General features: G+C 39.1%; 1 long non-coding RNA gene across 1 annotated transcript; it reads right to left on the bottom strand.

Annotated features, from left to right (window-relative positions):
* Nucleotides 1-278: 278 nt before the first annotated feature.
* Nucleotides 279-21742, bottom strand: LOC127490613 (uncharacterized). Its single transcript, XR_007918713.2, has 3 exons — nucleotides 21646-21742; nucleotides 5344-5494; nucleotides 279-2598 (listed from the first exon to the last, which is right to left on the bottom strand). It is a non-coding gene; the product is annotated as an uncharacterized lncRNA (long non-coding RNA).
* Nucleotides 21743-22816: the final 1074 nt, after the last annotated feature.

The following is a 22816-nucleotide window of genomic DNA, read 5'->3' as shown; positions in this document are numbered from 1 at the left end:
AAGATGGGAGATGTGTCAGTGAATTATTGATTTGTAATAATCATTGCAAAATGTTTTGGCTTAATAAAATGTGCTCTTACTAATAATTCTTTACATTGGCTGGGCAGTTCTAGAAGCTTGGCTGGGCAAGATGGTTGGAATAGGGGTGTTCACAAGTCCAACAGTTCAGTGCCAGTGAGGAAACAGACTACATGTCTCCAATTATTCTATAGCCTTGCCCAGACTTGTTCACATGGTTATGGTTGTAGTATTTCGAAGAGCAACAAGCAGACAAGTGATTTTTATACTTTTATTTGTGTCATGTTGTTTACTTTTCCATCAGTCAATATGTCATGATAGACAGGTCAGATTACAGAGGTGGTTAAATAGATTTCAACCCGTAGTGAGTTGCAACGTCTCTTTAAAAAGATTGGGATATTGAGAGGTATCTTGAATAATGGTGATATTTTCTCCCTTCCACAAAAAAATCTATGCTAATATTCTATTAGAATTTTCTATGAAAGGTTGTTACGCAATTTACAAAAATCTTCACAATTCTTTACTTCATTCTCTCAAAATCCTGCAGGGAAGATTAGCAATGAAGGTAACACATTTTAGTTCTAATCTTTACATAAATTAACTGTGTGACTGTGGTCCAGTTATTTATCCCTTTATTATTACATAGAGTTACAACAGCTTCTAGGTCATGGCATTGCTGAAACAATTAGATTAAATGAATTCATAGGAATTACTTAGCACAAAACTCCAAACATTAGCTTTCAAGTTTTAATTTATGTGTTTGCCATGTGAATTGCAAATAAATAGTTACAGAAATGTATGGTACATGATAAACACACAATAAATAATAATGATTAATATATTGTGATGTCACTGGGGTAGCCATTATATAAAAAATTGAAGAGTTAATTAAATGTGGCCTCACATATACAGCCTCCATTAGAGGAGTAAGACATTGAAAACACGAATGCATCAATAAACGAAAATTGTAAAACTATAAATTGTGATTGGGACCATGACAGAAAAGGATATCCTGAGAAAGTAATATAGAAATGAAATTCTAATCACATGATAGTGGTGGTATATCTCTTTGAGAAGGTGATATTTATGCTGAAAGTTCAAGAATGTTAAGTAATTTTTTTTTTCAGAAGAGTAAAAAGAAAAATGATAGTCAGAGAAGTAAATCCACTTGTCCAGGATTGTACAGGGGGAAATCAACAAACCAGGGAGGTTTCAATGCAATGGCACAGTTGCCCCAGTCCTTACTGGCCCTGGGACAGATGCTTCTGAGCTTGACAGGAGCTTCACAAAATCCAAAGTGTTAGCACCGCTCGCCTGCTTGCTGCCTTCCTATTTACTTTGTCCTGCTTATAGAATCATTCTCTTGTAAGGAAAAATAATTAGCAATCTCAGCAGAGAAACTGAAACTGTAAAAAGACCCAAAGGAAAGTTCTAGAACAAGAAATTATAACATATAAAATAAATATCTATTTGAGACAATAGACACAAGTGTTTACACATTTGAACATAGATCAACCTAAATCATTCAGTCTGAAGACCAGATATGGAAAAAATGTAAATATTAGCTTGGAAGAAAACTCTAAAATGAAAGACCAAAGATTACACCCCGGGGTTCTAGTCCCGGTCGGGGCACCAGATTCTGTCCCGGTTGCTCCTCTTCCAGTCCAGCTCTCTGCTGTGGCCAGGGAGTGCAGTGGAGGATGGCCCAAGTGCTTGGGCCCTGCACCCACATGGGAGACCAGGAGGAAGCACCTGGCTCCTGGCTTCAGATCAGCGCAGCGCGAGGGCCGTAGCGGCCATTGGGGGGTGAACCAACGGAAGAAAGGAAGACCTTTCTCTCTCTCTCTCACTGTCTAACTCTGCCTGTCAAAAAAAAAAAGTAGTACAATTCAATGAAAAAGAAAGCACATATAATACTGAACTTTCATATTTGTTAGTAATAGTATGAAATAGCAAAACTTTTTGAGGAAAGGTCTGGATGTTTTAGATGTGGTAATGATATGCCTGCACTCTCTCTCTCAGAAAGGCTACTTCAAAGCAGTTATCCAAGAATAAATGAAAATATATTTTCATAATGAGTTGTACTAAAATGCTCATAGCAATTCTATTGATTGTAGCCCTAAACTGGAAACAGCTTAAGTATTTGATCAACAGGTCAGTAGGAAAATATAATAAATCATCACTCCACAGCGAAAGCAAATGGACTCCTGATACACACAGCAAATGTTTCTGCATATTACCTCCTTTGATGCATATATAAATTATGTTATGTATTAGTATCCCAGCGCATTTAACATATGAGAAAACGGACACAAATGTGTTGTCAAAGTCAGTGAGGGATAGACCCAGGACTCAAATCTTGGTGTTGTGGTATCAAATGTTTTGCTTTCCTATCTTTACCTAAAACAACCACATCCATGAAGTGGTGTATAGTACAAAAGGGGTGTCTTGGAAAACTGTGCTATAATATCTCCATTACACATTGCTCCAGCGCAAGCACAGATGCAGGATGAAGATAATTCTGTGGTGTAGAGCCTTATCTGCACCCGGATTGTGCAGATCTGTTCAGCCAAGGAAATGCTGAAGAAAGATCAAAATATCAGTGGTTAAATATCTGCTGTTACAACTACCAGAGAAAAAAATGGGAGAAGAATCTGGACTGACAAATTGATATATTCGAAATCAGAAGAGATCCAGATGCTAAGATCTGGTTTGTGACAATCCATCCAAGAACTAGAACAACTGACATCACCTCTCCAGACCATCAATCGATTGAGGAGGCTGAACATGTTGAGCTTTGGTTTTCCATTAAGTTAGGAATTGTGTGCCTATCCACTAACAGGTGGAATCCTAGCTTAGTTTTCTTACTTTTTTTTTTCCCATTCCTAATAATTGATGCACAATAAAAGAGCCTCTATAAGAACACAGCTTACATAGATTACAAAAGTTTTTTTTTTTTTTATTTAATTGTTGCAAGGAGATGGTAGATAGAAGCACTGGCTGGGGAATCAGATAGTTTTAGTTCAAATCCCAGGTATGAATTCCTAGCAAATGAACTTGAGCAGTGCACTTCCTTGGTATAACTCAACATCCTCATCAGTAAAACAATAATAAAATGTGTATCTTAGTGACCTCTTGCCCACTCTACCTAGGCAACCATCTTTTCCCAAAGTAACTCTCGCTTCCTGCACCTTCAGTACAAACCTGATCCCCTCTCTACTTTAAGTTGAATGCTTAAAAGAGATGTAGAACTTAATAAATATAATGTATAAAACTAGGTAGGTGGCTCACTTGGTTAATCCTCTGCCTGTGGCATCGGCATCCCATGTGGGCTCCGGGTTCTAGTCCCGGTTGCTCCTCTTCCAGTCCAGCTCTCTGCTGTGACCCAGTAAGGCAGTGGAGGATGGCCCAAGTGCTTGGGCCCCTACACCTGCATGGGAGACCAGGAAGAGGCACCTGGCTAATGGCTTTGGATTGGCGCAGAGCCGCCCATGGGGAGTGAACCACTGGAAGGAAGACTTTTCTCTCTCTCTCTCTCTCTCTCTCTCTCACTCACTGTCTATGACTCTACCTGTAAAATAATAAAAATAAAAAAAACTCTAACCTAGAAATAAAAGAAATAAAGTAGGAAAACTTAAATCATCCTTTGCTATTTTAAAATGAGCATGCAATTATTTTATAGTTTCAAGACAAGATTCCTATCATCTTTGAAATATTTAGACCATGTAATTTATATCTCCTTACCTTTTACTAAAATTTATTTGTTCTTCTCTTGTGTTGTTTATTTCCATGGGAATCCTATGAGTCCTTTCCTTCATTCCTCTTCTCACCTCTCTGTCTCACTCTCCCTCCAGTCTTTCTTTTCCTAATTGGGTTTGAGCCTTTAAAAGGCAGACCCAATATTTGTTTTGTGTCTTATTTTATATCCCACAACTTAACACATACTCATCTGTTAGGTGTTCAATTAGTGTTTGTTCATTTGAATTTATTATTATAAACAAACTTGCAGCTAACTTGCACCAAGCCCTTTCCATCCAGAAATTCTTCCTCAGAAACACATGGGGAAATAAGAATAGAGTAAATAATCTAACCTAAAACATTGTAGAACCCCTTGACACACCCAGAATGCAACAGTCCAAATATGAATTCAGCCCTTTGCTTATTTTTCTTTTCTCTCTTGGCTTCAAAACTGACCATGAGTCATAGGCCAGGCTGTGATACAAATAGGACATTTTTTGTTCTAGTTTTTTCTTTTAAATTATTATGTTTTCTTTTAATATTATCAGTGGATTAATGAAAAAGTAGAATATTATAACACAAATTGAAATAAATATGTAAAAATACTTAATCATGCTGCTTAAGACAGAAAACACTTCAGAATCTTAGTAGACTCTCCTAAGAGCTTAAGTGAGGTCCACCCTCTGAAGTCCATGCTAATGATTTATATAGTGCAAGAGGGACAATGGATACCATTTAGTTCAAAAGATTTCTGTATGATGACCTAAGAAAAATCAAGAAATTAAAAAAATTTTGAATTCAATAAATTCTTCTACATTATTTAGTAGTACTAGTCACAAATTCTAGTAATATAAAATTAACATAAACATACATGGTATGCCAGGTATTGTGCTGAGCTTTGTGTAATATTTTATTTAACCTTCACAATAAATTGATGAGCTCAAAAATTAAGTTTTTTCAAAATTATTTGAAAGGCAGAGTTATGGAGGGAGGGGGGAGACAGAGAGACAGAGATCTCCATTCATTGCTTCACTCCCCAGATGACTGCAATCACCAGGGCTGAGCCAAGCCAAAGCCAGGAGCTTCATCTGGGTTTGCCATGTGGGTGACAGGACCAAATCCTTAGGCTATCTTTTGTGGCTTTTCGCAGGCCATTAACAAGGAGTGGGGTCCAAGGTGGAACAGCTGGGTCTTGAGCGAGTGCCTATATGGGATGCTGGCATAGTAGGTAGTGACTTTACCCACTATGCCACAAAACCGTACACCCTCAAAATTATTTTTTAAATATATTAAATAAAAATGCAAACACAGAAATTTTAACTTAAGAGCCTCCAGGCTTAGTCACTGTTACAGATTTAATGGTAGACAGCATTTTACTTAAAGTACTATAAAATAAGTCAGCAAATTGTGGGAATTCATAGTGTACATGGATAATATGACTGATCATTACTTTTTATTTTTTAACATAAAACTGGATGGACATTGAAATATAGGAGTTCACCCATGGTTTTTGTTTTTGTTTTGAAATTTTGTTTGGTTTGGTTTTGCTTTGCTAAAAAAGCAAACATACACAGAGAATGTTCATACCTGTTGGTTCATGCCGTAACTGTCTGCAAAGACCTGGGCAGGGGTGTGGCAGAAGCTAAGCCGCAGGAACTCAATCCAAGCATCCCATGTGGGTGGCAGGATCACAATTTGAGTCCTCATTGCTGCCTCCCATGTGTGCATGAGCAGGAAGCTGGAGTCAGGAGAATTGGAATTGAACCAACGTGTTACAGGTTGAGTAGGACTTGTCCCCCCCAAACTCATGCAGATGTTTGAATTCTGACATCTTAATGTTATCAGGTGATGGATTAAGTATGGAGAACTGATCTAACTTTGGCCTCTGAGAGGTGGGTGTGCTGGGAGGTGTTTATGTCTTTGGGGATATTGCCTTTGGAGGAGTGGCTCTTGGACTACTGTTGATTATTAGAGTTCAACTACTGTCTGGCTGTTCTCACTGCTTCCTGGCTCATCATGTGATGATTCTTCTGCTCATACATTGACCAGCCTCCAAAGACATTAGAATATGAGGCCATATCCTGAACTGTAACCCCTAGACTTTAAGCTGAAGTAAACCTCTTCTTTCCAATGAGGCTCTCATTGGGTGCTTTACCTAAATATTGAAAAGCTAAATAATGCACCAGATATGTGAAATGTAGTCGTCTTGACCAACACTTGCACCACTAAATCAAATGACCACCCTTCATCTTTTGTTATTATTATTATTTTAAATTTGTCATTGAATGGCAGTTAAAAGCTGAAGGAGCTTGATTCCATACTTGGACAGAAAATACCCTTCCTGGCCAAAACCTGTGCCTGCTCCATCCTTTATGAAGCTTCTTATCAACTTCGTCCCCAAGTTTTTCACAAAAATGTAATTCCCGTACACTCATATTCAGGACCATACTAAAATTTGATAAAATATAGACACTGAAGGATTGTTATACACAATAAAAATACTACTAAACTGGAAAACTAAATTTTACATACAGAGAAAATCAACAGGTTTTTAGTCTTTCTACCCAAAACTTTTGGGATTAATCCATCGTAACTACTTTTATCATTTGAAGGAAGTATCTATTTGCTGCTTCCTAAAGCTGAGTCCTTAAATATTGGGAGTGTGCACTCAAGAAATGCTATCAGATATCTCAATTAGTTGAATAAAGAACATACTAGAGGGGCCAGCCCTGTGGCGTAGCTGGTGAGGCTGCTGCCTGCAGCACCAGCATCTCATATGGGTGCCGGTTCGAGTCCCGGCTGCTCCACTTTCATTCCAGCTCTTTGCTATGGCCTGGGAAAGCAGTAGAGGATGGCCCAAGTCCTTGGGCTCTTGCACCTGTGTCGGAGACCTGGAAGAAGCTCCCAGCTCCTGGCTTTGGATTGTCGCAGCTCCTGCTGTTCAGGCCATTTGGGGAGTGAACCTGTGGATGGAAGACCTCTATCTCTCTCTCTCTCTCTCGCTGCTTCTTCCTCTTTATAACTCTGCCTTTCAAATAAATAAATAAATCTTATAAATAATTAGAACTTCTACTTGTATTTATTTGTAAACATAAGTCAATTATTTTACAAATATTTTAACTATAGATGGATATGGGAGGTCCCTATCAGATCATGTATCAGATGGTCAAATGCTATTCAATGTCCAGAAAAACACAGGATGCCCAAAATGTTGATTTGGGAGTGGAACTTCACTCATTTTTCTCTGTTTTAGTGTTTCATGATGATTTATGGTTTGTTTGCACTCAAGTGGATTTATATATTGTATCATCAAATTTTGAGTAATCTCATGCTAATAAAATGAGTAAGTGGCTTAAAACGGGCTTATTAAGAAATTTCCGTTCAGATTTAGTATTAACAATGTAAATACAAGAAGACACAGGACATGGAAAAACTAACCATTATCACAAGCTCTTTATCAGCTATGCTGCAGAGTAAAAGTAAGATGCTAACCTAAAAAATATTTTGAAGCATTAGGAAGATTTAAACATATGGATTTATATACATTTTAGTTAATATGAACCTACACAACTCTAAAAATAAAATGAAATCCTGCCTTTTGTAACAAAATAAATGCAATTGGAAACCATTATGCTTAGTGAAATAAGCCAGTCCCAAAAAGGCAGATATCATGCATTTTTTTTTTCTGACAGGCAGAGTGGACAGTGAGAGAGAGAGACAGAGAGAAAGGTCTTCCTTTGCCGTTGGTTCGCCCTCCAATGGCCGCAGCACTGATCCGATGGCAGGAGCCAGGTACTTCTCCTGGTCTCCCATGGGGTGCAGGACCCAAGCACTTGGGGGCATCCTCCACTGCACTCCCTGGTCACAGCAGAGAGCTGGCCTGGAAGAGGGGCAACTGGGACAGAATCCGGCGCCCCGACCTGGACTAGAACCTGGTGTGCCGGTGCCGCAAGGCGGAGGATTAGCCTAGTGAGCCGCGGCGCTGGCATGCATTTTTTCTGATCTGGGGTAACTAATAGAGTACCTAAAATGTTGGAGTGAAATTGACATCTTGAGATTCTGTGAATGTTTGCAGCCCTTGTCTCTACTGTTGAGGAACAACATTTCTTTTTCCATTATACTATTTTTTGAAGTCTTTACTTAGTGTAGGGTTAACCTTATGAATATTAAATAAACTGAAAGTAGATCTTTGTAAAAATTAAGAGTGGCAATAGAAGAGGGAGGAGGAAGAAGGATTGAAGCATTGGCAGGAGGGAAGTTAGGATGAGAAGTATTACTACATCCCTAAATCTGTATACATGAAATGCATAAAACTTGTATAACTTAAATAAAATTTAAATAGTCTTACATACATTACATTCAACTGTAATTTCTCCTTTTCTAATATGAAAGGAGAAGGAATAATGAGTAGCCAAGTACTTGCCAACAAACTGCCAAGGTTTCCCTCCAAGAAATTGATTTTCCCTTACCATGAAATTCAAAGCCCATGCTCCACACTGATGCAATGAGGAGCTATAAAATTGATATGTTCTCTGTTGTCTCTACAAATATTTATTTTTACTTTATTGTAAGTTTGTAGCAGGTATCATTGCCAGACATGACAAAAATAAGCAATTTTCATATGGTGTGTTAGAAAGCATAAAACTTCTCATAATGGGTTAATACTAAGGTCATTTACCAAAGGGAAATAAACAGGATACTTATTTAATGTTTATATATCAGGAAAAAAAATAAAGTGGCAGTATCAAAGAATTTAAAAAGTTTCTCTGTATGGTCAAAAAGTTTATACACATTATGTGTAAAAAGGATAATGATTAAATTTCAAAAGGAAAAATGTTAAGAACAAGCAAAACTAAATGTTTATCTGGGATATACACATGTGCACACACCAATATAGATGCACACATACAGAAATGTGTGGGTATACTTAACATACGAATATATTTAGATGGGATATTGATTTTTACAGACTCAAATATTCTTTATCCTGGGTCCTCTTTGACTATGCCACAAAAGTCACTAAAAGTGAAACTGAAAGGAAAAAGGTCAGGATCTCAGCCTCACTTTCTTGAGTTCAACGGAGCTCACATGCTTGTTTTCAATGGTTTGGTAAAAACACTTGGTCCTTTCAGGTACCAAAGCCAAAGACAGTTCATTTTCTGCCTCTTAACACCTCTGTACTGTTCAAGAATAGCTGGGCAGTGCAAAGGAAGTGTCTGCTATGGGATTCTCTTCAAAATGATCACTTTTGAGAAGGTTGTGACTTGTAAAAGTCTAGAATTTAAAGTCTTTGGAGGAGTGGCCTTTGAAACATCTCAAGTTGTTGACAGCTATAAATTCTCTGGGGCCTTTTGGCCACAACATCTCCTGAGCTTGCTTTTGGCCACATCTCACTAGTACCTCTCACCTTATCACCCCATCAAAAGTTTGGCCTTTTGGTTGGCATTGTGACAATTTCAAATACCCTTAAAGAAACAAGGCCAATATTTCAACACACTAAAGCTAAATGAATGTATTCAGGTAAGCGATGACTCCTCCTCAACTTCAAGGGAATCATTCCAATAGTAGTGTTTTTCCTCTTTATTTGTCTAAACAGTGGCACTTTGAACTGAGTGTTTGTGTTGCTCCAAAACTCACACGTCAAGGCTCAAATCTCCAATGTGTTGCTGTTTGGAGATTGGGCCTCTGGGTGGTGATTAGGTCATGAGGGTTGAGCCCTCTTGAGATGGGATCAGTGCACTTATAAAGAAGACATGGGAGAGAGTCTCCCCCTGGCTGTCTCCCATCCAAGGAAACAAGAATGTAGTGATCTGCAACCCAAGAGGAAAGCTCTCACCAAATTGGCCAGCACTTTGGTCTTGGATTTCCCAGCCTGCAGAACTGCAAGAAATAAATGCTGGCTTTTTAAGCCACTCAGACAATGGTATTTCATTACAGCTTCTTGAACTGACTAATCACAAGTTGTGATTAAACAGCCAAGCACTCTCAACATATCAAAATACTTGGATATAAAACTTATGTTGTAGATGCCCTTTGTCAATGACACAGTCTTAATGAAATCTCTTTTGCTACTATCTGTCTGTTACCTCTTAGACATGACTCAGTCCTTATCAATATTTGTGGCAAAGTGTTCTATAATTCTCCCTGTTATCTCTCTCGGTCAGCGGAGTTTCCTATTGATTAGAGAAATGACATTTGGTGGGGATGTCACACATTATTAGAAAATGTAGGAATCTTCATTTGGTGTAATGTAGGTCAGGGCAAAAAAGGGGCAGACTCTCTTTGTCTTAATAAGGTCATGGTTATTCATTAATGAGATTAGTAACAAAGTTTTCACAGTACAATGCTTATGAATTTTTCCTGTCCCTGGATTACTGGGGAGGATGTATGCTGTTTTAGAAGGAGGTGGCAAGATGGGTTTTATTTTGGGTTCTCTGTAAAATGCCAGATGTAGCCACAAGTTCACGTTCCCCCCTTTTACCCTTCTCTATAAGGAAGCAGGATTCAGAAACCGCTGAGAACAGTCTCTCTCTGGCACTTTTGGAACAACTATTATTAGACTGTGAAGGGAGTCAGAGAAGCCATTGACATATAAGCCTGTGGCTTTTGCAAGCCGCACACAAAAAATGAATTAACATGGACTGAGATGTTATTCTTTGCATCAAAAGAGGCACAATTAGTGTTTTTCTCTACTGCTGGTTAAGATACACACATCCTATATTGCAGTCCCTGGGTTCAGGTTCTGGCCCCAGCTTCTAACTACAGTTTTCAAAGTCCTAGGAGACAGTAGGTGATGGCTCAGATAGTTGGGTCTCTGCCACTTACATCAGAGGCATGGATTGAATTCCTGGCTTCCAGCTTTGTCCCCATCTCCCAACCTGTTGCAGGCATTTGGGGAGTGAATGGGAGCACTCTGTCTCCCCCAACCCCTTTCTCATTCCCTTGCTCTCTTTCTGCTTTTTGAGTTAAAAAAAATCTGTGGAGAATATGGAATCAAAAGATGTTTATGGGGCTGGTGCAATGGCACAGTAAATTAATCCTCTGCCTGTGGTGCCAGCATACCATATGGGTGCTAGTTCTAGTCCCAGCTACTCCACTTCCAATCCAGCTCTCTGCCATGGCCTGGAAAAGCAGCGGAAGATGGCCCAATTCCTTGGGCCCCTGCACCCTTATGCAGAACCTGAAAGAAGCACCTGGCTCCTGGCTTTGGGCCAGCTCAGCTCCGGCCACTGTGGCCATTTGGAAAGTGAACCAGCAGATGGAAGACCTTTCTTTGTCTCTCCTTCTCACTGTCTAACTTTAGCTCTCAAATAAATACAGGCCAGTGCTGCGGCTCACTAGGCTAATCCTCTGCCTGTGGCGCTGGTACCCTGGGTTTTAGTCCTGGTTGTGGCGCTGGGTTCTGTACCAGTTGCCCCTCTTCCAGTCCAGCTCTCTGCTGTGGCCCGGGAAGGCAGTGGAGGATGGCCCAAGTCCTTGGGCCCTGCACCCGCATTGGAGACCAGGAGGAAGCACCTGGCTCATGGCTTCAGATCAGCATAGCGTGCCAGCCGTAGTGGCCATTTGGGGGGTGAACCAACAGAAGGAAGACCTTTCTCTCTGTCTCTCTCTCTCACTGTCTAACTCTGCCTGTCAAAAAATTTTTTTTCACAAATTTTAAAAAGGTCATTTCTGTCTTATGAAGTTTTGGACTATTTCAATATTTGATTTTCATTTATCAGTACTCGTTTGTTTCTCGTCTCCTGAACAATAATGAAATCCATTCAGGGAAGTGGTCTATCTCACATTTCTTAAAATCTGTTGTAGAGGGTGAGCATCTGGCCTAGTGGTCAAGGTGCCTGCATCTTATCTCAGAGTGCCTGGTTTGCTACCTGGCTCTACTCCTGACTCCAGCTTCCTGGAGGCAGCAGTTATGGCTGAAGAAATTGTGTTTCTGCCACTCACAGGGGAGACCTGGATTGAGTTACCAGCTCCTGGCTTTGGCCTGACAGTTCCAGCTGCTGTGGATACTTGTGTGAACTGAACCAGTGCATGGAAGGTCTGTCTCTTTTCTTCTCAAATATATACATTAAAAAAAAAAAACAACTTTGCAGTACCAGCTGAAAATGGTGTCTTGCACTAGAGAAGTAGTGTGATAGCATAGGGTTGATGTCGAGTAGATTCTAACTCTCAGTCTATTAATCCAGTCACAGACTGTGAGGGTACTTCAAAAAGCCCGTGGAAAAATGGAATTAAGAGATATGTTTATATTTGGTTTATATTTGTGCAAAATTTTCCACCAACTTTTTGATGAAGCCTCATATATGATTTCTAGTAATTTATTTAGCCAATCCAAAATATAAAGGCATTCTGGGGTATGCAGGAGAGAGGAGTCAGCTGATTGGCTGCCAGTGAGGAACAGGTTCAGAGCAAAACAGCTGATCCCATTTACATGGGGTTGAGATTTTCCCATTCTTGGCCTTGTTTGCAGAAACTTTTCTTTAGAGACGTTCAGCTTTCAATACATTTAAGAAAATGCATTGAGAAGATCAAGGGCAGGATCACATTTAAGCTGAGTGCAAAACCCAAAGCTCACTTAGATATCCCCAGCTTATTCTACTACTGGACAGACTTATGTTCTTGGGCAAAGGCAACTGTTTTTCCTGGCTCTCCCCTTCAAATATGCAGACAAATCCTCGATGGCAGTAACAGAGAAGAGTTTGTAGCCAACTCTGTTAAAGGGAAGTCAGTAATATGAGTCCTGTTTACTGGTGCCAAACTGCACAGCCAGCCCAATAGCAGAAAATAATTCAGCACCTCAAGGTTGCTATTGTTCACCAGCAACGGTGTATCCTTTTCTGAATTGAAATGGTTTGTTGCACCTGATTAAGATACGCTTTATCCAGTGTAACTTTCAACAAATAATGAACAGAAGATTTCCTGTGTGTTTTAAGACCTGCTTGTGCAGAGTCAGCATTATAGCTCCCACTACTCAAGAGGAGAGATTCTATTAAGTATACAGAAAGGGATTCTGGAAAACAGGCAGACTTTGAAAATGAAAAAAAAAAAAAAAATAGAAGAGAGGGATGTAGGGAAATTTTCTACTTGAACTTGTGTAAGTAACTGATTATTGATGGTCCTTCTGTGAAAAACTTTGGTTTCTGTCTTCTGGGGAGACTCTGCCTCTTCTGGTCTTGGTGTTGAAAGTCTTCTCCTGTGCCACCGTCATTTTAGCTGTCACTGCCCATTAGAACTGTGAGCTCTGCAATTATAGGTTAAATACTTTATGGTAGTTTAAGATTGGATTTGTTTCTTTGAGTAACTATTATGTTGTCATGGCAAAAGTCTTGTGTAATAGGAGAACCATAATTTCCACTTCACAAAGAAATAATGATTCTTCAAGCTGACCCAAAGAGCCCAGCAATTTGAATGCTCAGTTCTATATTCATGTGTGGACTATACTTAATTTGTATGTGGCTGAGGAAGAATCGATAAGAGGTCACTGATAAGTTTCCTATAAGACATTACCTTCTATCCCAGCATTTGTGATAGGAACATTTGTTCATTATTTCTTATCATTTATTCCTTTAACAATATGGTTATTTTTTTAAGAAGCTCAGAATTTTCTCCAGGATTCACAGAAAAACACATTCCTCATGCCATGATCTTGAAATTCCTTACTAAATCTGAATCTTTGGAATTTTCATAGCTTAAGCAAGTGTTGTAAAATAAATTTAGGAAGCTCTTTGGTAATCAACCTGCTTGGCTTTCAGGAGGAATGCAAAATTAGTGGCTATGGTGAAAAATGACCTTATATGAAATTTATGAATATTTTTACAAGTACTAGCTACAGATATGAAATAAAATAAGAAAACATTCTGTTATATGGCACAAGATAATATTGTTCAAATGAATTTTTTGCCTCTCCAGGTTTGGAGCACACAGACTGCAAAAAGGCCTATCTTTTTTTTTTAAATTTATTTGACAGGTAAAGTTATAGACAGTGAGAGAGAGAGACAGAGAGAAAGGTCTTCCTTTCATTGGTTCACTCCCCAAATGGCCACCACGGGCGGCACTGCACTGAAGCTAGGAGCCAGGTGCTTCTTTCTGGTCTCCCAAGTGGGTGCAGAAGCCCAAACACTTGGGCCTTCCTGCATTGCCCTCCTGGGCCACAGCAGAGAGCTGGACTGGAAGAGGAGCAACTGGGACTAGAACCTGGTGCCCATGTGGGATGCCAGCGCCACAGCAGAGGATTAGTCTATTGAACTGCGGCACCAGCCAAGACCTATCTTTTTGAGTAATAATAATTTATTTCTTCATGACAGATTGTGAAAGCTGGTTCCACTACCCCTGTCTGGAATCACTAGGGCAGTTGCAGTCACAGAGCATCCCTCTCGGCTGAACTGGGAGTTCCAACATATCAGGTGACTGGTGCTGTCTGTGCACAGGAAACCCCAGTCCTCCTTGTAAGTGCAGCATGAGGACCCCATAGGTCAGCTGCTGTCCTTCTTCCCATTTCCTTTCCTTCTAATGTTTCATAGTCCCCTGCTCCTCCAGGCGTTTGGAATATTTTTAAGTTCTTTAGCCCATGTCTCATTTGAGGTATTATAATCACCTCATTCCTTATACCTTTCCTCTCATGGTGTGTTAGATTCCTTCTGTTTTCTTACCCACATTTTGACACTGAGGTTTGTAGCTTGTATCACATTTGTGACCAGTTTGTGTTTCTGGGTTGTGTCTATTCATACATTGGAGTACAATTCTCCATCACTAAATGATTCATTCACATAGTCCTGAATCATGTACAGTGGCTCTTTGCAAAGAACTCTTTTATTTCTGTACCCTTTCAAGAATGCCCTTATATTTTCTGTCTTTTTAAATAACAAACACATCTCCCTATTTTATTTTTAAATGTATATGTCAGGGTGTCCACTAAAATATCTGACTCTCATAATAGAGAAATATGATCTAATAGTCCATGCCATGAAATCTGCAGTTAGATCCAAGTGGACAGAGCCTCTTTAACGCTCCTGTCAATCAGCTACTGGTCTCTTTTTGCTGTTGACCACTTACACACCGGAAGCTATTGTCAGCAGTGCCTGTTTGTACACTAGTCAGCTTCTGAGAGCCTACAAAAGATGTCCAACACTAAGTGTGATCAACATACTAACACAGACGAGATGTAACCAGCAAAAATATTCTGAAGCTGTAGTATGTCTATCATCATGCAGGCCTCATTCCTAGTTATTTTAGCTTAGGAAAAGTTTTTTTTTCTTTTAAATAATGTACCTGAATAGCTAATATCTATAATCATGAAATAATAAAACAAAATTATTAAATGATAAACAGAAGTCCTCTTATTTTAAGTAATAGTGCCTCTAATCACTATTATATATGATAAATAAATGAGAATTGCCTCTTTGAATTAATTATATAAATCTGTAGTTTAGGCCCACGCTAGGGCTCAATAGGCCAATCCTCCGCCTGCGGCGCTGGCACACCGGGTTCTAGTCCCGGTTGGGGCACTGGATTCTGTCCCGGTTGCTTCTCTTCCAGTCTAGCTCTCTGCGGTGGCCCCGGGAAGGCAGTGGAGGATGGCCCAAGTGCTTGGGCCCTGCACCTGCATGGGAGACCAGGAGAAACACCTGGCTCCTGGCTTCGGATCAGCGTGGTGCGCCGGCTGCAGCGCACCAGCCGCAGTGGCCATAGGAGGGTGAACCAATGGTAAAGGAAGACCTTTCTCCCCGCCTCTCTCTCTTTCACTGTCCACTCTGCCTGTCAAAAAAAAAAAAAAAAAAAAAGAAAGAAAGAAAGAAAGAAAGAAAGAAAGAAATCTGTAGTTTAGTAGTTTATATGGTCATCTTACCTTGAAGATTTTGCTTAATTTTTTTTTAATTTATTTGATAAGCTCTGTCCATTATCTCTTGAGTAAAATTCATTTCTCAGTTCCCAATGAAAATTCTGTTTGTTCTAATTTATGATGAAAATGTCATGGGGAATTAAATTTATTATCTTTCCTCCAAGGTCAGAATAGGCTGAGGGATAATAAAAGAAAGAAAATAAGAAACTTGACTTCATGCTAGTTTATGGTTTGGAAATAATGAAACTTTTTCATCTATCTGGGGAACTTACCAAGTACTTTCTGTCATTTATGTTTATTATTTCCAAGTGAATTTCTCAAGAAGGGCATAGGGATCTAATAACAATTTTTACATTTTCTAAGACAGAACAGAGTCATAGAAAATGAACGGAAGAAGACAGGAAGTGTAGAGAAGAAATAAAGGAGACAACACTTAAGTGAGACAAGTATGAACTTATGGATTTTGCTAAGTGGTGATTGAAGTAGGGCATTCCCCAGGGGAGGCTCATGGAGTGATGGCCTCTCAAAGGTCACTTAGTTTCTACATCAAGAACAATACAAGGCCTTGGTTTCCTCAGGGTTAATTGAACCCTTTCCGCAGCAGACCACACTGCCTCCTTGGAATTTATAGGACACTTTCATCCTAAGCACTGGCACACTGCTGAAGCCCAGGGTTGCCTCCAGGTCCTTGAATTCAGTGGGTGGCCAGTATTGTTTTACAGAAAGAGATACAGAAGCTCCAAAGGGGTTAAGTGACTTGCAAAATGTCAAACAATACCTCATCAGGATGATCTGAAATCAAGGTTAATCTCTTTCACCAGAAAGTCTTCAGCAAAGGGGACTTTATTTATTTTTCTGAAGAAAAAATAGTTTTCAGGGTACATGGATATAAAACAGCTAGTTTGTACATTTACCGGGGCTTACAAAACAGAGCAATGATGACTTTGCAAATAAGTTCTCTAATTTAAAACGTGTGGTAGTTTTACATTTGAAAGGGCTATTACTAATAATTTTTCTTAAGTTTTTAGAAGTTCATGAGGAATGAATGCTAACTAGGAGAAATTTACGTATCACGATCATTATTTTTGTGACATCTGCTCTGGCCTACTGATTCAGAGTTAAGGAGAAGACACAATACTTATCCTACAAGCAAACTGGAAATCTCTTAGCTTTGAGTTGTAGTATTTCCAGATGGTTGAAATCGAAAGCAGACTTCCTCTCCTTGCCTGTTCTGCCAAAGTTTTATGCAGCAGTAAATAAACTCCTATTTGCTTGTGCCGCATTTTATTGCAGAATACACAAGGATTGAGGCAACCAATTTCCCAGGGAATGATTCTCTTCTTGGGGGATTTTGAAGGTTGGGCATTCTGTCTGTCTTAAAACATGAATACATAGCTCACAATTTTAACTTCAGTAATACCGTAGAATTTTGCTGGTTCTTTGGTTTCATTGGATTTTCTAAAATTTGCAGAAAATCCTCTCAAATTCTATTTCTACAGATTGTGTTATAAAAGCACAGTAATGTTTCTTCCTTATACTCTTTAAATGCTAAAATTGCATCCATGTAAGTAAAAGCTTAGCACATTATTTTAATTGCATATAGAACAACTAATCTGTTAAGAAATTTATCTTGAAATCTAAATTAAGCTTTAAAAAGTGCTGATTTTTCTTTTCATGTGAATGTGAAGATGAAGATAATAAATTTGACAAATGGATTGATTACTTATATTATAAATATCTAGTTAAAATTCATTCTTAATCTATGATTTCTATCCTATTAATTGGTAGAAACAATACTTTATCCATAAACATTGCTAGATAATATTTTGGGGCCTTTCTTAATATATTGAACAAAGAGCGTATATCCTACTTATTCAAAGAAGTTGAAAAGAACATGCTTGCAAACCAATCATAATGTATATGAAAACTGGTTCTAGAATATGACAAAATAGAATGAAATTGTTTCATGCTATCTATATTATTTATTTTTAATTTGTATATATCTCATAAATACATTATGTACACAATAATTCTTCCCACCGTACCTGCACTCCCACCTATTCTCCCCCCCCATTTTATCCGAGAAAGGAAAATAAAAAAAGAGAAAGAAAAAAATAATAAATGAAGTAAACCAAAAAACTAAGAGATGTGTTCCTCAACAGTCTATACAAGGTACAAGGGCTGACTTATGCTATTGCTTCTCAAAGGTGATTTCGTTTTTTTCCCTTCCTGTCCTTCTTTCCTTTTAGGAACTTGTCTTTAAAGAAGAACCCAAGGATGACAAATTTTTTTTTTTTTTGACAGGCAGAGTGGACAGTGAGAGAGAGACAGAGAGAAAGGTCTTCCTTTTGCCGTTGGTTCACCCTCCAATGGCTGCCGCAGCCGGCGCACTGCAGCCAGGGCACCGCGCTGATCCGATGGCAGGAGCCAGGTACTTATCCTGGTCTCCCATGGGGTGCAGGGCCCAAGCACTTGGGCCATCCTCTACTGCACTCCCTGGCCACAGCAGAGAGCTGGCCTGGAAGAGGGGCATCCGGAACAGAATGTGGCGCCCCGACCGGGACTAGAACCGGGTGTGCCGGCGCCACAAAGTGGAGGATTAGCCTAGTGAGCCATGGCGCCAGCCAGGATGACACATCTTTTGTGAGCTCTTAGACATAACTATGAGACATAATAGTATCCTCCTTTTAATACACTAAAAGGTAATGATTCTTGAGAACAAGCTTTACTATTAAGTTTCATGGTACCACTTTTTGGGGACACAGGTCCGTCATGGGAAGTTAATGCACAGTGACTCTTATTGTTTATTTGACAAATAACACTCATGTATGACATCAGTAATCGCCAAAGGCTCTTTGCATGATCTGCTTCAGATATGGAAGCCTTTTGGATGCACTAGTTAGACAAGGCCATAAGGAAAGTGGAAGTTATCTCCACCCTTTAGAGAAAAGTAGATCCTTCTTTGGTGGCTTCTCTTTTCCACTGGAGTCTCACCCACAGGGGTCCTTTATGTAGGACTTATTTTGTCAGAATGTCTCAGCTTGCCAAGGCTGAAATATTCCCCCAGATTTTCCAGCCAGACTGAAGTGCCTTAGGGCTGATTCTGAGATTGGAGTACTACTTAAAGTGATTGTCATTCTATGAGTCCATATTTAGCACAAAATTAGAATGTAATATTATTTGCAGAATTATATCAATGTTTTTTGCTCTTTCTACCACTATGCATACCAAAGGTGAAAAATTGTTTCCCTAATCTTCAAGTGTTTGGGTCAAGAGTATCCCAAGAACCATGCATTTTTCCCTGACCTCTGCTCTGGAGGTGCCTGAACTGAGTTGAAGCCAGAACTCAGTATGTGCCTGAGAATGTGAGTGGGAAAGATGATTGATTTTGCTACCTAGAATATAGTGATAAATAATCTCCTTTTGCAGGCAAATGAGAAGGATGCAGAACAAAGACTATGGGAGAAATGGTAGAACACGCTGCCTTCCCTGGTGTGTTCCTAAAAACATGTCAATTGTAAACTAGATGCCTCTGCACCTCTGCATCATTATGTAAAAGACAGTATTTGATCGTTGTGTAAACTGCACTATACGGCTTGTTTTTAATCTTTTATTTTTTAAATAAGTATTTATTTATTCAAAAAACGCAGAGATAGAGGGAAAAGCAGAGAGAGAGAGAGAGAGAGAGAGAGAGAGAATTTTTCAACTGCTGATTCACTCCCCAGATGACAGTAATGGCTGGGGTCAGCCAGACCAGGCCAAAGCCAGGAGCCAGGAGATTCTGTGGCAGGTGCACAAGAACTTGAGCCATCAGTCATTGCTTTTTCCAGGCCATTATGGGGGAGCTGGATTGGAAGTGGAGCAGCCAGGACTTGAAACAGCATCCATATGGGACACCAATGTCACAGGTGCTGGCTTGACCTGGTACACCACAACATCAGTCTATTTTAGTTTGCATTGTATCTGGGAAGTCATCCCCAGGGGAAGTAATTCTTGAAAGGCAAATGTAAGCCAAGATAGAAGTGGTTCAAGTGAAAAGAAAAGAAGGAAATCTGAATAAAAACACAAAAGTGGGAAACACAGTGTGTGCACGTGAGATTAGTGAACACAGGAAATTTTAACTACCTTGGAATAAAACCCAAAGGTAGAGACAATGAGAAGTACTTGAAGAGTGTGGGGCCAGGTTAGCAGAGGACCTCTACTTAATTCTATGAGTGATGCCAACTGGACATGGAAGGCTTTTAAGAAAGATAATCAAATTATAATATTTGTTTTTGGACGTGTCTGATTGCTTCTGTGATCAGTTGGTTAAAGCACAATAATATTAGAGGCAGTTAGACTGGTCTGGAAGTTGTCACATTATTCTAGATAATAGTGACACTTAGATAATAGTGGCACTTAGTTTCAGAACATATGTCACACAGAGAATTATTCTCTTGTTCTGTCACATATGTGTTCAATGTTGTCTTGCTTGTGAAATAATAAGCAGCATTACGGTGATGATGTGACTCATTCACTATTTTATACCCTCAACATTCAGCAAATTCTGATAGTAATTTATTAATGAATAATTATTTATTAAAACAGGAGCAAATGACCTGAATGAAAGTCTTGCAGATAAATTTAGAGCAAGAAATAGATTCCAAACATATATTTGAAAGCTAGAATATCTAAAACTTTCCAACCAAAGCTAATAATGGCACTTCAAAACCTGGTAATTAAACTATATGAAGCTCCAGAAATAAGTGTAACCAGTGACAACCAGTGTAAATTCTGGACTGCTTTTAACTCAAATTCCAGTGTCTCAATTTCTTTATCACATGTGATTAAATCACAAGTGATTTAAACTATCTTCAGATTTAATGGGTTTCAGTTTGCTTGAGTGCAAAATGGAATAAACTACCACTTCATTATATGGTTTTGAAAATCACGGGTCAATGCTTATAAAGCACTTAGACCATAGCTAGGCAAAGAGCATTTGCTCACTGTAAAGTTCAGATTATATTCCCATAAAGACATTAGTCACCAGTGACTGTTTCATTGCAGGGAAGAGACTTTGATTTTATATCTCAACAATACCTCTTCACTTGATCTGCACTCTTCCCTTGAAAGGTTTCACGAGTCAGAAGCCCCAAATTAAGTGATGTGCTAAAGTTCACACAGATTGTCAGTGCCCAAACTCGACTCAGGGCAGGCTGTTTTGATCCACTAGTCATGCTTTCTATTGCATCTATCCAAGGGGGAACCTACTGCAGGCTGTATGGTTGTAAAGAGCTTAAATGTCAGTTTCAAACTGTCATTTACAAAAGCATACGATTGGGAAATCTCAACACTCTCCAGACCTATTCAGTCAGTGGACACATGCTTTGAGAAAATTTTTCAACCATGGGATTTTTGTTATTGTCCTTAGTAGCTATCTCCCATGTAGCTGAAATAGTTTTGTGTTTACAAGAAATACAATGTATTTTTTTAACAAAAAGGTTAATTAAGTTTTGTTCATCATGAGGAATTCCTTTACTCAACTCTAGTTTAAGTAGATTTTCATTAGTTTGTATCTTTCGCAACTATTAAGACTTTTGGGCACATCATGTACAAACTTTTATTTCTCTCTTGTAAAGCATTAACAGAAACTGAAACAAAACAAATGGAAGGCAAACAAATGGACAGTAGGAATAATGGTTTTACAATTCAGCTATAGGCAAAATAAAAGGAGCTAAATAAAAATAGCCTTAACCCTTACTAATGCCATTGAAGATGTGTGTGGCAATGAATTGAGTTCTACGTGGACAGACCCTGGTAAGGAAATTTTTCTGAAATGTGCTGACCAGTGTGGAGTCAAAATTTTATGAAGCAATTTACCAACTCACTTCCTGCTATCAGATTCAAGCAAGGTCAGCCAAAACGTTTTCTGTCAAAAGTTACTTTGAATTGTAGAAAGAATAAAGAAAGTATTTTAAAAAGATCTCAAGATGAGAGTCAAAACTTCATTAAAAAAATTCCAAAGAGAATTGAATATATGGACAAAGAATGAAGCTCTAATCTTTTGTTACCTCTTGAGAGAGTCATCGTCTGTTGTGATCCATGGACAGGACTGATCTCTGTAGCTTTGTTTTTCTTCTGCTGGAGAGGAAAAGACTTTGAGGCTGAGCTCTCAGGACATTGCATAGCAGTTCGGAAGTGACCTCATGCTCACTTTCATATAAAAATTATGGGCACACTTTGTATCCCTTTGTCTCTGCTTGCTTGATTTTGTGCTTTTTATGCCTTTTTAATATTTTATACCCAGTGATTCATTCTTTTATTTTACAAAAATAATAGTCAAGAATGAATTGGGGAAGAAAACTAAAATCAATCCATTGCTGCAAATAGTGTCTTCTGTTCTAGAAAGAATTATAAATTTATAACCATGTCTTTAAAACTGGGGAGGAGGGACACAGAATAGTTTATTCTCAGTAAGGGACAATAAATGAAAGTGAATTTTACTTTGTATAGAATTCCTACTTTAAGATATGCAAAGTGTTATTGGCAAAATTATTATTGAATTTATCCTTTCTATTTTGATATATGTGAAAAATATGAGGATTTTTGAAATCGCATTTATGTTTGGAAAATAGCTTGACCTTGAAGTCATATAATTTTTGTTATTGACAGGCAGAGCTAGACAGTAACAGAGAGAGAGAAAGTTCATCCTTCCGTTGGTTTACCCCCCAAATGACCACTTCAGCTGGCGTGCTGCAGCCAGAGCGCCGCGCCGATCCAAAGCCAGGAGCCAGGTGCTTCTCCTGGTCTCCCATGCAGGTGCAGGGCCCAAGCACTTGGGCCATCCTCCACTGGCTTCCTGGGGGCCACAGCAGAGAGCTGGACTAGAAGAGGAGCAACCGGGACAGAATCCAGTGCCCCAACCAGGACTAGAACCCAGAGTGCCAGCACCGCAGGTGGAGGATTAGCCTAGTGAGCCGCGGCGCTGGCATTTGAAGTCATATAATTTTGACAATTTTCTTTGGCATCAAAGCTTTTGGGGAACATAGCCCCTCAGTGACATGGAATAGGCATTTTTGATTGTAAACCTGTACCTCTTATGGAAAGAGGTCCTCTATATTAGGTACTTCTAATAGTACATATGCAACATTTTTTTTATTTTTCTGAATTTATTTATCTATTTTTTTTTCTTTTGGACAGGCAGAGCTAGACAGTGAGAGAGAGAGACAGAGAGAAAGGTCT

Source organism: Oryctolagus cuniculus, chromosome 6, assembly GCF_964237555.1.
Source record: "Oryctolagus cuniculus chromosome 6, mOryCun1.1, whole genome shotgun sequence".
NCBI lineage: Eukaryota > Metazoa > Chordata > Mammalia > Lagomorpha > Leporidae > Oryctolagus > Oryctolagus cuniculus.
The sequence above is the reverse complement of the archived record's forward strand: the minus strand, read 5'-3'. Positions and strand labels throughout refer to the sequence as shown.